Source organism: Quercus suber, unplaced genomic scaffold (assembly GCF_002906115.3).
Source record: "Quercus suber isolate HL8 unplaced genomic scaffold, Cork oak 2.0 scaffold_182, whole genome shotgun sequence".
NCBI lineage: Eukaryota > Viridiplantae > Streptophyta > Magnoliopsida > Fagales > Fagaceae > Quercus > Quercus suber.
Window position 1 is genome coordinate 377,778 of NW_027069640.1, and position 15,350 is coordinate 393,127.

Here is a 15,350-nt window from a genome sequence, read left to right on the forward strand (position 1 = left end):
ACTAGCCGTTGCACTATGTTATAGCCTGAGTTGCTTTGGTGTGGCAGTTAATGTTGCACTTGCTGCATAGCTTGTTTTATCATCATGTCTTTGACACTCCCCTCAAGATGGACTAAGAGAGAGTATATATTGATCAGTCCCATCTTGGACACCAATTCAAAAAATTGCTTATAGCCCAAAGCTTTGGTTAATAGGTTTGCTAATTGACAATGTGTTCTTACATGATTCAACTTAATCACTTTAGCTAGCACTTTGTCCCTCACAATGTGACAATCAATCTCTATATGCTTAGTCCTTTTGTGAAAAACTGGATTAGATCCTATGTGTAAAGCTGATTGACTGTCACAAAACAACAGTGACTATCATGCTTAATTTGCAAATCCTTTAACAAATAAAGAATCCATACAAGCTCACAAGTTGACATAGCCATTACCCTGTACTCTGCCTCAGCTGAAGACCTTGATACAGTGGCCTGCTTCTTTGATTTCCGAGAGATTAATGAGTCTTCAAGGAAGATACAATACCCTGTTACAGATCTCATTGTATCTAGACAAGAAGCCCAATCTGCATCACTAAAACCTTTGGCATGGAGTTCTGAACTTGCAGAGAAGAAGACCTTTTCCCTGGTTCATTCTTAAGATAGTGTAAGACCTTAAGAGAAGCTGCATAATGAGGTTTTCGTGGCTTTACCATAAATTGACTTAGCTTGTGTACTGCAAAGGTGATATTAGGCTTGGTGATAGTTAAGTACAAAAGTCTCCCTATTAGCCTTCTATATTAACTCAGATCATTAAGCAACTCACCTTCATACTTGCTTTGTTTCAATGTATGATCCATAGCAACTTTGGAAGGTTTGTACCCTAGCAACCCAACATCCTCCAATATCTCTAGAGCATATTTCCTTTGACACAAGGAAATTCCCTTATCTTTTCTAGCAACCTCCAATCTAAGAAAGTATCTTAACTCTCCCAAATCCTTTAACTTGAACTTTTGGTCTAACAAAGCCTTAAACTCCTCAATCCCTTTTTGATCGTTACTTGTAATTAGGACATCATCAACATACATGGACATGTTTTGTTTCTTGTGGTGACCCATTGTATTGCCTCTACCCACTCTGTCTTTCTTTGTGACAAGTTGACGACGATCTTGTCCTGCAAGTCTTCAACTTCAAGTGGAGGTTAGGCACAACTGCCTTTCACACGTGCACATGTGCTAAGTTTAAGTTATAAATACACATAAGAATAAATGACACCGTTCTACTTATAACAATACTCAACACCTGGAACGGTATCATTCTATTTAGTCTTGCACTGTGCCTTGTTTACTCTTGGAATAGAACTTACTTCATCTTCAATTTCCTCAATCTTGCAACTGCTATTACCACTGCTTTCATCCCTCCTCAAACGAAATGAGAATTTCCACATGAGTTTGGACGTTAACCAGTGAAAACGAGAAGAAGGTAATCCCTTTATAAAAATATCAGAAAGCTGATCATTGGAGGAAATGAACTTGACCAAGAGATCCTTCCTGAGAACCTTTTCACACATAAACTGGTAGTCCACCTCAATGTGCTTTATACGAGCATGGAAGACAGGGTTGGATGCAATTGCCAAGGCACTAACATTATCACACCACATTAAAGGAGGAGTAGAGAGAAAAATGCCCAAATCTCTAAGGAGCATACGGATCCAATACAATTCAGCTATTGTAGAAGCTAATGCTCTATACTTAGCCTCTATGGATGATCCGGAGATAGTGGATTGCTTCTTAGCAGACCATGTGATAGGGCAATTCCCAAAGAACACAACAATGCCTGAAATGGACCTGCGATCAACTGGATCACCTGCCCAGTCTACATCACAATAGGCAGACAAGGAAGGAAAACCAGGTGTAAAAGCAATGCCATAATGAAAAGTGCCCCTAAGATACCTCAGGATACGTTTAGAAGCTTGTAAGTGGTTTTGAGTTGGAGAACACATGTACTGACAAGCTTGTTGGACAGCAAAAGATAAGTTAGGCCAGTAAATGTAAGATATTGTAGAGCACCAACAAGGCTTCTATAAGAAGAATGATCAGACAAAGGAGGACTATCATTAGGTAGCAAGTGTTGATTGGGAGAGCAAGGTGTCTTACAGTGTTTGCAATCTACCATAGCAAACTTAGTCAACAAATCAATAGTATACTTTATTTGATGCACAAATAACCCTGAAGTAGTATATTCAATTTGCAATCCAAGAAAGTAGTGAAGTAACCCAAGATCCTTGAGATCAAAGGCAGAACTCAAAAGCTGAATAATAGAAGCTGTGAAAGCCTTATCATTGCAAGTGAGAATAATGTCATCGACATACAATAAAAGGAACACCAAATGGCTATCATGTCTGTATATGAACAAATTACCATCAGCACTTAAAGCCAAGAAACCAATGTGATAGAGATGAGTGGTGAACCTCTCAAACCAGGCCCTAAGAGCCTGTTTGAGACCATATATTGCCTTATGGAGAAGACAGACATGATTGGGGAGTTGAGAATCAACATACCCCTGAGGTTGTCTCATATATACCTCTTCCTTCAAAATGCCATAAAGAAAGGCATTACTAACATCAAGTTGCCCCAATTCCCAACCATGATGCACTACTAAAGCCAAAAGAAGGCTTACAATGGCAGGTTTAACCATAGGGCTGAAAGTTTCATCATAGTCAACACCATGTTGTTGCAGATAACCCCTTGCCACTAATCTAGCCTTATATCTGGTAATGGATCCATCAGCATGTTTCTTCAATCTATAAACCCACTTGCAAGTGACTATATTTTTATCAAAAGGTAAAGGAACCAATGACCAAGTGTGCTGCTTTTGTAAGGACTAAAATTCTGAGTCCATGGCAGCCACCCATTGAGGGTGTTTGGCAGCAACAGCATAGGAAGGAGGTTCAGTCACAGAGCAGTCAAGCTTAACATGTAAAACTTTAGGCTTATATATACCATACTTAGATCTGGTAACCATAGGATGAGAATTATGAGAAACATAAAGAGAGGAAGAAGGATTAGGATCAAAAGAATTGGAAGTAGAAAGATCATTAGAAGTAACAACAGGTTCAGTAAAGGAAGGTGGTGGATGGGATGGAGGTGGAACCATAGGAATTGGAGTGGAGGCTTGTACCAAAGATGGAAGTAAGGAAGAAGTAATGTCTAAAGGAGTGGTTGAAGGAATAGAAGCAGAAGTGGAAGGAAAACTAGAAGAGATGAAACTGATAGAATCAGAAGTAGAATTAGATGATGATTGTGGAAACCAAAGAGAAAAGGTAGTGGTGAAAGGGGTAGTGGGGTCAGTAGAGAAAGAAGGTTGAGCAAAAGGAAACAATGACTCATTAAATAGGGCAAAACAAGCAATGTAAATCTTATTACTTGTAGGATCAAGACAAATATATCCTTTAGACTGTAGAGGATATCCAAGGAAAATGCATTCTTGAGACCTAGGTTGAAGCTTGTGTTTAGTATATGGCCTAAGATAAGGGTAACATGCACAACCAAAGGCCTTAAGAGCTTGAAGAAGAGGTGGTTTAGAGTATAAAAGTTCCCAAGGAGATTTGAAGCTCAAAATAGAAGAGGGTAATCTATTAATGAGAAAAATAGCAGTATAGAAAGCATAGGACCAGTAATTGTAAGGAAGATGAGATCTATAGAGTAAGGAGAGACCGGTTTGAATAATGTTTCTGTGCTTCCTCTCAAAAACTCCATTTTGTTGAGGAGAATGAGGACAAGAAGTTTGATGTAAAATGCCATTAGATGAACAAAAGGCTTGAAAGGCAAAATTGGTATAATCAGTACCATTGTCTATTCTAAGCACCTTAAGAGAAGTAGAAAATTGATTCTCAAAATGCTTAAACACGGACAACACTTCATTCTTATGTTTTAGCAAGAATAACCCAAGTAAACCTAGTATAATCCTCCACAAAGATCACATAATATGAAAAACCAAGAACAGAAGATAAAGGAGCTAGACCCCAAACATCACTATGAACAATATCCAGTACAAAATTAGACACAATAGGAGTCTTAGCCAAAGGGTATTTGTGCATCTTAGCACTTATATAATATTCACAAGAAGAGCAAATTTTCATAATTTAAGACAAAGTAATAGAATGACAAAAAGGCTTCAAAGCAGAATACAACAACCTAGAACTAGGATGCCCAAGTTTGTAATGCCATAGCAGAAGTACATCAGACTTGATGGAATTGGAAGCAGACATAGTGGATTTGGAATTGAAGGTTGAAGAAGATGATAGTGTGGAATAGGGTACACTTCATCTTTACTCAACCCTTTTTAGAGGATCTTCCTCAAAGGTAAATCCTGAATTAAGAACTTGTGAGCATCAAAATAACAAAAGGCATTATTTTGAAGACACAACTTATGAATGGACAAAAGATGAGAAGCAAGATCAAGGACTCTAAGTACATTATGAAGCCTAAAGTTATGAGTAGAAGTTTTAAGCTCACCATGACCAATATGAGTGACTGGAAGCTCCTGACCATTGCCTACTGTAACAGTTTTAGTACCTGCAACAGGCTATTGATGAAGGCTCAACTGTGATAGATCAGGGGTGACAGGATCTGAGTAGCCTGTATTAGTAAGCTAGCTATTGCAGTGCTGTACTTGAGATGAGTTAGCTACCATTGAAGCCAACTTAGCAGGGGCATGCCTCCCTTGATATGCAAAGTCCATTCTGTGGTAACAATCAAGGGCTATGTGACCACCCTTTCCATAGATTTGGCAAAATGGCCATGAGGACCTTGTGACTTAGAATGTTGCCCTAAGGTAAGATCATAGCTAGAATTACCAAAACCTCCATTGTTGTTAAAACCACTATGATTACCAAAACCTCCATTGTTGTTGTTAAATCCATTGTGATTACCTCTGCCACCTCTTCCTCTTTGATTAGAATATCTACCCCCTCTGCCTCTCTGACTAGAAAAACCTTGATGTGGAGACTGAAAATTTGCATTCATGGCCATTGAAGGAGGAACAAGACCATTAGATCTCCTTTTGATTACTCTCTCCTCAGCATTAATTAGAGTATTTAACTCCTCAATAGACAATACATCACTACGAGTTCTAATTGTAGAATTGAAAGAATCATATTCTGAGGGTAAACCATCAAGAGCAATATGAAGAAGCTCTTCATCATCCAAGATCACAGAAACATTAGCCAATCTATCATGAATCTGTTTGATCTTTTGGAAATAACCATCAATTGTATCATTTCCTTTCTTCACTGCACTCAGTTCATTGCGAAGACTCATAACATGAGACCTTGATACTGAAGCAAACCTCTTTTCTAACACCTTCCATACTCCCTTGGCAGATCTTTGCCCAACAGTGAGAGTAAGAATTGCAGGTGATAAAGTGGAATAGATAAAGGTGAATATTGCTTGTTCACGATTCTTCCAAGAAATGAAATTAGGGTTAATCTCAGTAGTGAGATTACCAGAAGAATCCTTCAGAAAATGATCTGGAATAGTAATTGAATCATCAAGAATGTCAATCATGGAGTAGGTTTTAAGAATTACCTCAATCTGATGCTTCCAAACAGTGTAATTGCTATAATCAAGCTTGACAGTCATCAATATATATATATATATATATACAGTGGCAGTGGAGGTCAGGCACAATTGCCTCACACGTGCACACGTGCTAAGCTTAAGTTATAAATACACATAAGACTAAACGACACTGTTCTACTTATAACAATACTCAGCACCTGGAACGACATCGTTCTATTTAGTCTTGCACTGTGCCTTGTCTACACTTGGAACAGAACTTGCTTCATCTTCAATTTCCTCAATCTTGCAACTGCTATTACCACTGCTTTCAGAGATGTACCATCAAATTGTAGCCACCGTTACTAGTATCTATAAATATACCAGTGGTCCAATAGTCCCATTAGTTTGAATATTTTACAATATATTGTCATGCATCTCTTCTCTTTATACTTGTAGGATCTTGGTATAAGGGTGATGTGTATAAGGAAGTTACTGAGGACCTCGAAACCGGTACTTTCACTCCTAATTTAGATGCTTACACTATCAATGGCCAACCAGGAGATCTCTGCCCATGCTCTAATGGTACGTGGAAACACACTCACAGTCACAGAGTAAATAATATATGATGTATTATTTTTTGGATGAATAAGAGAGTTATATTTTTGTAATCATTAAGTTGTTGCATGTACGTAGTATGTTTCATGACAAAATGAGATTTCACTATAGCGAAACCAACTATAACATCTTTCTAAAATTATACTTATTTTACTGTAGAATGAAGTAGGATAATTAAATTTGGAGCTATATAGTTAAACATTGTCACAATTTCAAGTCCTCGGAAGTAGGACCTGTAGCATAAACATCAACTATTTATAAGAGAATAATTGTTCCATTAGGTAATGATACAAAAATTTTCACAATATTTTTTTTTTCATTGACATGATTTATTGTGATTGATTCATGATAAAAATGGTATCAAGAGTAGGCTCATATGGAAATGCTATTTCTCTAATTTAGATTTATCACCATATCAAATTATGAAAAATGTGGTACTTTTTTTTTTGGGTATATTTGATCTAATTGCTCGACATTTTTTCTAAATATGATCAGTCTTGTGTTGTAGAAATTACATACCGCTGGCAAGTAGAATATGGCAAGACCTATCTTCTTCGTTTAGTCAATGCAGTCATGAATGCAGAAATGTATTTTGCAACTGCTCAACATAACCTCACTGTGGTAGGAATGAGTGGATCTTATGTTAAGCCCATACTCACTGATGTTGTCATGATAACCGCAGGACAAACAATGGATGTTTTGGTCACAGCTAACCAACCTCTCGGCCGTTATTTCATGGCCGCTAGACAATATGATAGTGTTAGGCAAAGTATCCAAGACTATAACAAAGAGAATGTCACAGCAATTTTTGAATATATAGGCAATTACACTTCCTCATCAAATCCAATTTTTCCAACTATCTTCCAACCTACGCAGACTTCAGTCCTGCAATAGAATTCGTGAAATGTATTAAGAGCTTAGCAAATAAAGACCATCCAATAAACGTCCCCCAAAACATAACTACTAGAATGTATGTAACAATTTCTGAGAGCGATGTTCAACTAAAAAATATAATTGCTCTTGGTTCTAGCGTAAACAACGTTAGTTACCCTACCACAGATGTACTGCTTGCTTACTACAGGTATTTGCTTATTACCTTTATCTTTCTTATTACATTTTGTGATTCATTTGTGTTCATATTACCCCAAAAAAAACCTTCATGTAAATGGTTATGTGAATAATTTCTCGATGTGAAAATATGATAGTAGTATTATAACCTATAATTAAGTTATAAAATATTATAACCTTAATGCATTAATATTTTGGAGGTTAAGGAAATACTAGATTCACTTGAGATATAGAGAAAGTCTATTTCATGATTAAAATTTTATTTCTTGGATCTAATTGTGTGCAAAGTGTAATATCATTTAAAATTTTAAATAACTTAGTATTGTCTATAAACTTTTAGATTTATAAGATTATTCTAAACCATAAAATGGTTCCATTTCAAATGGAGATCCTTTCTCTTAGTTGTAAACTAGTTAACCCCACTTGGCACCTATGTTTATAACTATGAAATGACATAACGCCAAAACCTTTATTACAGGAACATGAGCGGGTTTTACACTGCAGATTTTCCAGACAATCCACCTTCATTTTTCAATTTCACCGATGATTACTCTTCAGATCTCACATTTCCAACTATCCAGGCGACCAAGGTGAGGATGTTGAATTATAATGAAGAGGTGGAGGTAGATTTTCAGGGTACTAATATGATATATGCATCGATAGAACACCCAATGCACCTTCATGGTTACTCCTTTTATGCGATTGGTTCCGGTTATGGGGTCTGATAATGAGACTGACCCAAAAGGCTATAATTTTGTTGATACGCCTAAGTTGAACACCGTTACGCTCCCTAAGAATGGATGGGTTGCCATTAGATTCAAAGCGAGTAATCCTGGTATGTACATTCTCATACTTTTCTTTTTGATGCGGTATAACTTTTCGAGTGATGCATGCTAGCAATACTACAAATTTTACTAAATAATCTCTTTACAAATTAATGTGGCACCAATCATCAAAAATTAAATCTAACATTCATTTATTATGTTTTTTAAACCTACTAATCACATTTACCGTTACAAGTGTTATGTAGTAAAATTTGTAGCAGTTTTAGCATTTTTCTCACCTTTGTATATTTTTGCACACAACGTGAATTGCATTTACTTATGTTTGATTATGTATGTATATATTCTAATTTTGATCCATAAATGGATTCTTGTAGGACTATGGCTGTGGCATTGTCACTATGCACGTCATTTAAGAGTTGGGGTATGAACAGTGTTTTTATAGCGAAAAATGGTGGGACACCAGAGACGAGTATCTGGGAACCCCTACCTTACTTGCCTTCTTTTAAGGATTCATTTACCAGCAGGCTCCAACAATATGAGAACTCGGCTGCTTATAGATTGATTAAGATTGAATAGTTGGACATCACTTAAAATGTGTTTGCTTATCTTACAACTTGATGCAGTGTTATAATGTGTCTAAAGTTAAGGCACTTTTTTAACTATTTGGATGAAGTTTGTTCCTTCAAATATCAGTACTTTTGTTTTGGCCGATAAGCCTGTTTCTTGATTAATAATAAGCCAATTGGAACGGATTCTCCAAAAAAAAAAGTGCCTTACTTTGGAAGTTTAAATGTTGTTTTGAACTAGACTTAATCCGATGGATCTTGTCTTAAAATAAGGTCAGTATTTGTTAATTATTTCCATGTGTGTCTTTTCAATTGTATTTGTCTTGTAAGATGCGTGTGTTTTAAGTAGTGGAAGTTGTAGCAATTATGGGATTGTTATTTATCAAAAAAATAAATAAAACAAAATTTGGGGTTGTCTTTTGTTTTTAAGTTATGTATATAGTAGAGATGTGAGAGTCCAGATCTTGTTTTTGTGTTAATTTATTATTGATTATTATTGAGTGTTTTTTTTTTCTTTTCAAAATATATTATTGATCCGTAAAGTTTATCTATTTGAGTGTTTTTGGTCTCTAAAATTTTTGAAAAGTATAAAAAAAATGAGTGTTATTAGTTCTTCTACTAACTTCCATTTGTTTATTTGTTTGGGTATCTAACAAAATAACGTTGTGGGTGAGCAATTTTTTAATGACTTGGCAATTTAATATTATTAAAAAATTACACATAAACATTGGTCAAATCTTAACCCAAATTAATAGAAACGGGTTCTGATGGTTTTTCACCTTCTAATTTGGTTGCTTGGCTATTAAAACACCATCAAACACTAAGATTCCCAATCCTTCAACCATTGTGCTCACATTTTGATGTGTTTGTTAGGTTCTAAGACTTTATGAGCTAAATGTATTAGAATTTCAATGTGTAATGTGTTGACAAAACATGATCAAAACTGAGAGTCTAGACTTAGGCTGTTCAAAGTGTGTTTATTTGTAAAGTTGGAATCGAGTAAATTGCAAGATTTATTGGCTAAATCTGCAAGGCTTGATCGATCAAACCTCGTGTAGATTAATTTTTTGCAGATTTTTTCCAAATTAGCCCAAGTCCGGTTTGACGTGTAGGGTTTTATATTTTACTACAAGTATAAAGGAAAAACCCTAGCTACGTTTTAGTGGTTGTTGATGTGCTGTGTGTTGAATCTCTTGTGAGATGTAGATGTGTTTACCTTCATACACACTTAGGGTTATCAAGATTCATGTCAAGAACTTGGTGATCATTTTAATTGCTACATAAAGAATTTAAAGAAGATCTGAAACTTTTGAGTGGAGTCTCAAAGTCACAAGTGAGAGTACTTGTGGTTGCAATGGATCAAAGAAAGAAGTAGTCCGTGAACTCGAAACTGTCAAATGGTTGTAGTAGTAAGTTTTCTACACAAGGTAACAATAGGATGTTAGTGGTCTAAGTCTTATTATATAAACTTCAATTCTTTTATAGTGGATTTGTTTTACCTTAAAGATAACTAGGTTAAATTCTCTCTAGGTTTTTTACCGATTTGGTTTTCCTGAGTTATCATATCGTGTGTTATTTATATTTTTGCACTACTTACATGATATGATTTGATTGTGTTAACCTAGATCTAAATAATTTATCTAATTAATCACTTGGCTAAATAACTAGGTTAAACAACTTGTGTTTTAAGGGGTCTAAAAACGTACAAGTAGTATCAGAGCAGGTTAGCTCTTGTATTTAGATCCTTTGATCTAAGAGTTGATCCTTAACTCCTGTTGTCATGGATTCTTTGAAGTTCTTATTGCTAAAATTCCAACTTGTCTACTTTTGGTTTGTGTCTCTTGTTGCATGTGTCAAGTCTTTCCTTGAGTATCTTGGTATAATTACATGTGATGATAATTATGTGTGTTATACTACTTTAACCGCCTTAAAGGCACGTGATTCTTGTCTTTGATATTTGGATAGTGGTTGTTCCAAGCATATGACAGGAAATAAAGCTTTATTCAAGACTCTTTTTGAAGGAAAGATTAGATCAGTCACGTTTAAAGATGGAAGCAAATCTGTGATTAGAGGCATTGGAACTGTGGACATTCTAGGATTGCCGATTTTTGAAGATGTCTGGTATGTTGATGGGCTGAAGGCTAACTTACTCAGCATTAGTCAAATTTGTGACAATGAACTGAATGTTCTCTTTACCAAGTATGAATGTGAGATACTTGATGGAGGAGGTGACTGCATGTGCATTGAAGTTAGGACAGCTAACAACTGTTATAGTATAACACCAAGTATAAACAACAAATGTTTCAGTGCAAAGATCAACCAAGTAGACTTATGGCATCAACGGTTGGGACACGCAAGTCACAAGCAATTAGAGAAGATTTCCATTTGTGATGCAGTTATTGGTTTGCCCAAGTTTGAAAAGATAGAGAACTGCATATGTGGACCATGTCAAATGGGTAAACAAGTGAAATCCAAGCATCTGTCTGTAATTGAAGTTCAAACTTCAGGACCTCTAGAGTTGTTGCACCAGAGAGATAAAGCTGAGGCTCCTGAAAAGATGATACACCTATGTAAGAAATTGCAAGTTGAAAAAGGTACTATGATAGCCAGAATTAGAAGTGATCATGGAAGAGAATTTGAAAACAAAAACTGGCTACTTTCTATAATGATCAAGGCACACATCAAGAGTTCTCATCACTCAAGACACCACAATAGAATGGAATAGTGAAACGGAAGAATATGGTTGTTCAAGAGAGAGCTCATGTCATGCTCATAACAAGAAGATGCCCAAGTTCTTTTGGGAAGAAGCAGTTAACACTGCTTGTCATACACTCAACCAAGTGTATTTCAGATTTGATTCCAAGAAAATTCCTTATGAACTCTGGAGAGGAAAGAAGCATGTTGTCAAATACTTCAAGATATTTGGCAATGACTGTTATATTCTGCGGGATAGGGAGAACTTAGAAAAGTTTGATGCAAAGAGCGACAATGAATACTTTCTGGGATACTCCTTCACCAGTAGAGCATATAGAGTGTACAATTTGAGAACTAAAACAGTCATGGAGTCTTCAAATGTGATGATCAATGATAAATTGTGTTCAAAATCTCAGTCAGAAGACACTTCTCCAAGTCAAGAAAAGACTATGGAGGTTGATGATCCTCTTCCTGAAGATTATGTTGGGAAGCATAATGATGAAGATCTACAATTGTTGAATGATGTTGTTTCAAAATCATCAAGTTCAAAACCATCCACTCCTGTTCGTGAAGCTTAACAAGAACACAGTGAGCATAGTTCCTTATCTGAACAAAAAGGTACCTCTACTTCTTTGGTCAAATGTCCATCTTCTAAAGTAAATTTAAATGATTAAGTGACAAATATATTAGGGAGTCTAAATGACAACATGAGATTGAGGTCTAATGCAAAGTTAACCAATGATCCTTCGGGTGAGTCTGTTGATGTTACATTATATAGAAGCATGATTGGTTGTCTTTTGTATTTAACTGCACGTCATCCTGATATTGCTTTCAGTGTTGGTGTATGTTCTAGGTTTCAATCTAATCCTAAGATTTCACATTTGAATGCTGTTAAAAGAATCATAAAATATGTTAGTGGAACTTGTGATTATGGATTGTTTTATAGCAAAAAGTCAAATTTATCTCTTGCTAGATTCTCAGATTCAGATTGGGCCGGCAATGCCGATGATAGAAAAAGCACCACTAGTAGATGTTTTTATGTAGGCTCTTGTTTCTTATTTTCGACTAATCGAAATTCGGTCAGAAGGTGTTTTTAAAATGTCTTTTCTCACGTGTTCTTCATACTTTTTCTAACTTTTCAAACACTTTTTCACTGTTCTTCTTTGACCAATCCAATCCAAACCTTTTTTGTCATTTTCTTCCTCAAATTTCTCAAGGGTTTTTGTCCTCAAGTGCAGGTAAGACTTAAATACCCCGTCTTTTTCATTAAAATCACAATTTTCATGCATTTTTATTGAAAATTTCAAACCTGGGGATTTTGGTTCAAATCAGTTGTTTTTAATCAATTTTGTTTAATGTGTTTTTGTTTTGGATGTTATTAACATGATTCCTATGCATTAATTTGATTAATTTTGTGATTTGAGAAAAATTTGAAACTCTAGGGCTTGAAACTTTGTGAAATTGGGGATTTTGTTCAATTGGGCCAACATTGGTAAAATTGACTTGTATAATTGATTGATTAACTCATCATATGATGTTTTCTAACTAGTATGATGATTAATTACTCAATTTGGTTTATTTTTTTGAAAGCTCAAAAATGTGTTAAAAACATAAGAGTTGTTTAGACCTCCAAATTAAAATTATGGCTCAATTGATTTTACACTAACTTAATACTAAGTGCGGAATAGTGTAAATGCGAGTGGATAAACAAACAAGCTACTCTAATCCATAAACTTAGTAACACAGTAGTAAAATGGAATGTAAAAGAGTAGGGAAGAGAGATGCAAATACAAGATAACACGCCAATGTGTTATCGAAGAGGAAACCAAAGAACTCAGTGAAAAACCTCTCTACCGCCCTCCAAGCGGTAACCGATCGACTAGACAATCAGTTGGGATACATGGGCTAGTAAAAGACCCTTAAGCCTAATCCACCCAATGTACCTAAGTCCTCCAAACTCCTACTCCAACAAGGCTTCTCGAAACCGTGTCTTGTCTAACTCTCCAGATCCCGCAATAAGCTCCATGTTGCATCTGTCATCCTTGGCTTCTTCCAATGCTTCCTAGCAGCACCAAAAAACCTCACTTGACACTTTGAAAGGGTGTGGTAAGTGTTTGGGCTATCAACCTCTCAATGGTATGGAAATGGAGAGGTAGGAGTTGAGGAAAATCCACAAGCAATTGTGTAGAAAAATGTGAGTATAACAATCTCTAACTCTCAAGGTTTGTGGCTAGAGTTTTTTTCTCTAAAGCACTCCTCAACATTTGTGGGTAATGTGGGTGTATATAGTGTAAGTATAGAAAGTGTGTATCAGATAGCACAGTCTGGCAAAACAGAATGTTTCGTGAGTGTCTCACGGGAAGACCTTACCCGCGAGCTACTCGCGAAACATAGCTATCTCCATCTGTACTGACTCTTCGCATTCCAGTCATGTGCAGGGCATATGCATCATTTCGCAGGATGCTTAGTAGCGAGATACCCGCGATAAATCTTCTGTCTTCAATTGCTTGAGTCTTCTCTCTCTCTCTCTCTCTCTCTCTCTCTCTCTCTCACACTCTTACAATTAAATCCCACAATAAATACAGGGTATAAAAGATTGAATAAAATTACAATCAAATTTGGCACGGAATTAAAGCCAACAAAACACATAGTTGTAAATTACAACTTTACAAATCCTTTCTTGCCGCTGTAAACTAGTTAGCCCTAATTGGTAACTGTGTTTTTAACTATGAAATGACATAACGCTAAAACTTTTATAACAGGAACATGAGTGGGTTTTACACCACAGATTTTCCAGACAATCCACCTTCATTTTTCAACTTCACCAAAGACGATTCTCTGGATGACACAACTTTTGTTGTCCAAGGGACCGAGGTGAGGATGCTGAATTATAATGAAGAGGTGGAGGTAGTGTTTCAAGGTACTAATCTACTAGATGCATCAATAGATCACCTAATGCGCCTTCATGGTTACTCCTTTTATGTGATTGGCTCTGGTTATGGGGTCTTTGATAATGAGACTGACCCAAAAGGCTACAATTTTGTTGATCCACCTAAGTTAAACACCATTACATTCCCTAAAAATGGATGGGTTTCCATAAGATTTAAAGCGAGTAATCCTGGTATGTACATTCTTGAACCATTGATTTTGGTGTGGTATTACTTTTCGAGTGATGCATGCTAGTAATAGTACTGATCATGGGTAATTAAAAAGTGTTTATCATCCATATGATTTCACACATCATCAAGTACAAATTTTACTACATAATTTATAAAAATTAATGTTACACCAATCATCAAAAAGTAATACACTTTTAGCATTTTTCTTACATATATGTTCTTTTGCACAAAACGTGAATTGCATTTGCTTATGTTTGATTATTTATGTATAGATTCTAATTTTGATACATAAATGGATAAATTCTTGTAGGGTATGGATGTGGCATTGTCACTATGAACGACATTTAAGTTGGGGTATGAGTAGTGTCTTTATGGTGAAAAATGATGGGACACCAGAGACGAGCGTCCAGGAACCTCCACCTTACTTGCCTCCTTGTAAGGATTCGTTTACCAGTAGGCTCCAACAATACGAGAACTCGGATGAGAATAGATTGAATAAGATTGATTAGTTAGACATCACTTAAAAAGTATTTGCTAAGCTTACAACTTAATACCGTGCTATAATTTGTCTAAATAATTTTCAAGCATTCAAGTGCCTGTCCTTGGAAGTTTAAAAGTTGTTTTGAACAAGTTTTAATCAGATGGATGTTGTCTTAAAATAAGGTTAGTATTTGTTATGTATTGTCATGTGTGTCTAGTAAGTTGTATTTGTCTTGTAAGTTGCATGTGTTTTAAGTAGTGGGAAGTTGTAGTGATTATGGGATTGTTATTTATCAAAATAATTAAAATAAAATTTGGGGTTGTTTCTTCTTTTAAATTATGTATATAGTACAGATGTTCTCGATCATGTTTTTTGTGTTAATTCATTAATGATTATTATTGACGTGTTCTTTTTTAAAAAATATATTATTGATTCGTAAAGTTTAACTACTTAGTGTTTTTTGATTCCTAAAATTTCAAATGTG

At 35.6% G+C, this 15,350-nt stretch overlaps 1 pseudogene; it reads left to right on the forward strand.

Annotated features, from left to right (window-relative positions):
* Positions 1 to 5,872: 5,872 nt before the first annotated feature.
* On the forward strand, positions 5,873 to 14,894 carry LOC111988674 (laccase-21-like; annotated as a pseudogene).
* Positions 14,895 to 15,350: the final 456 nt, after the last annotated feature.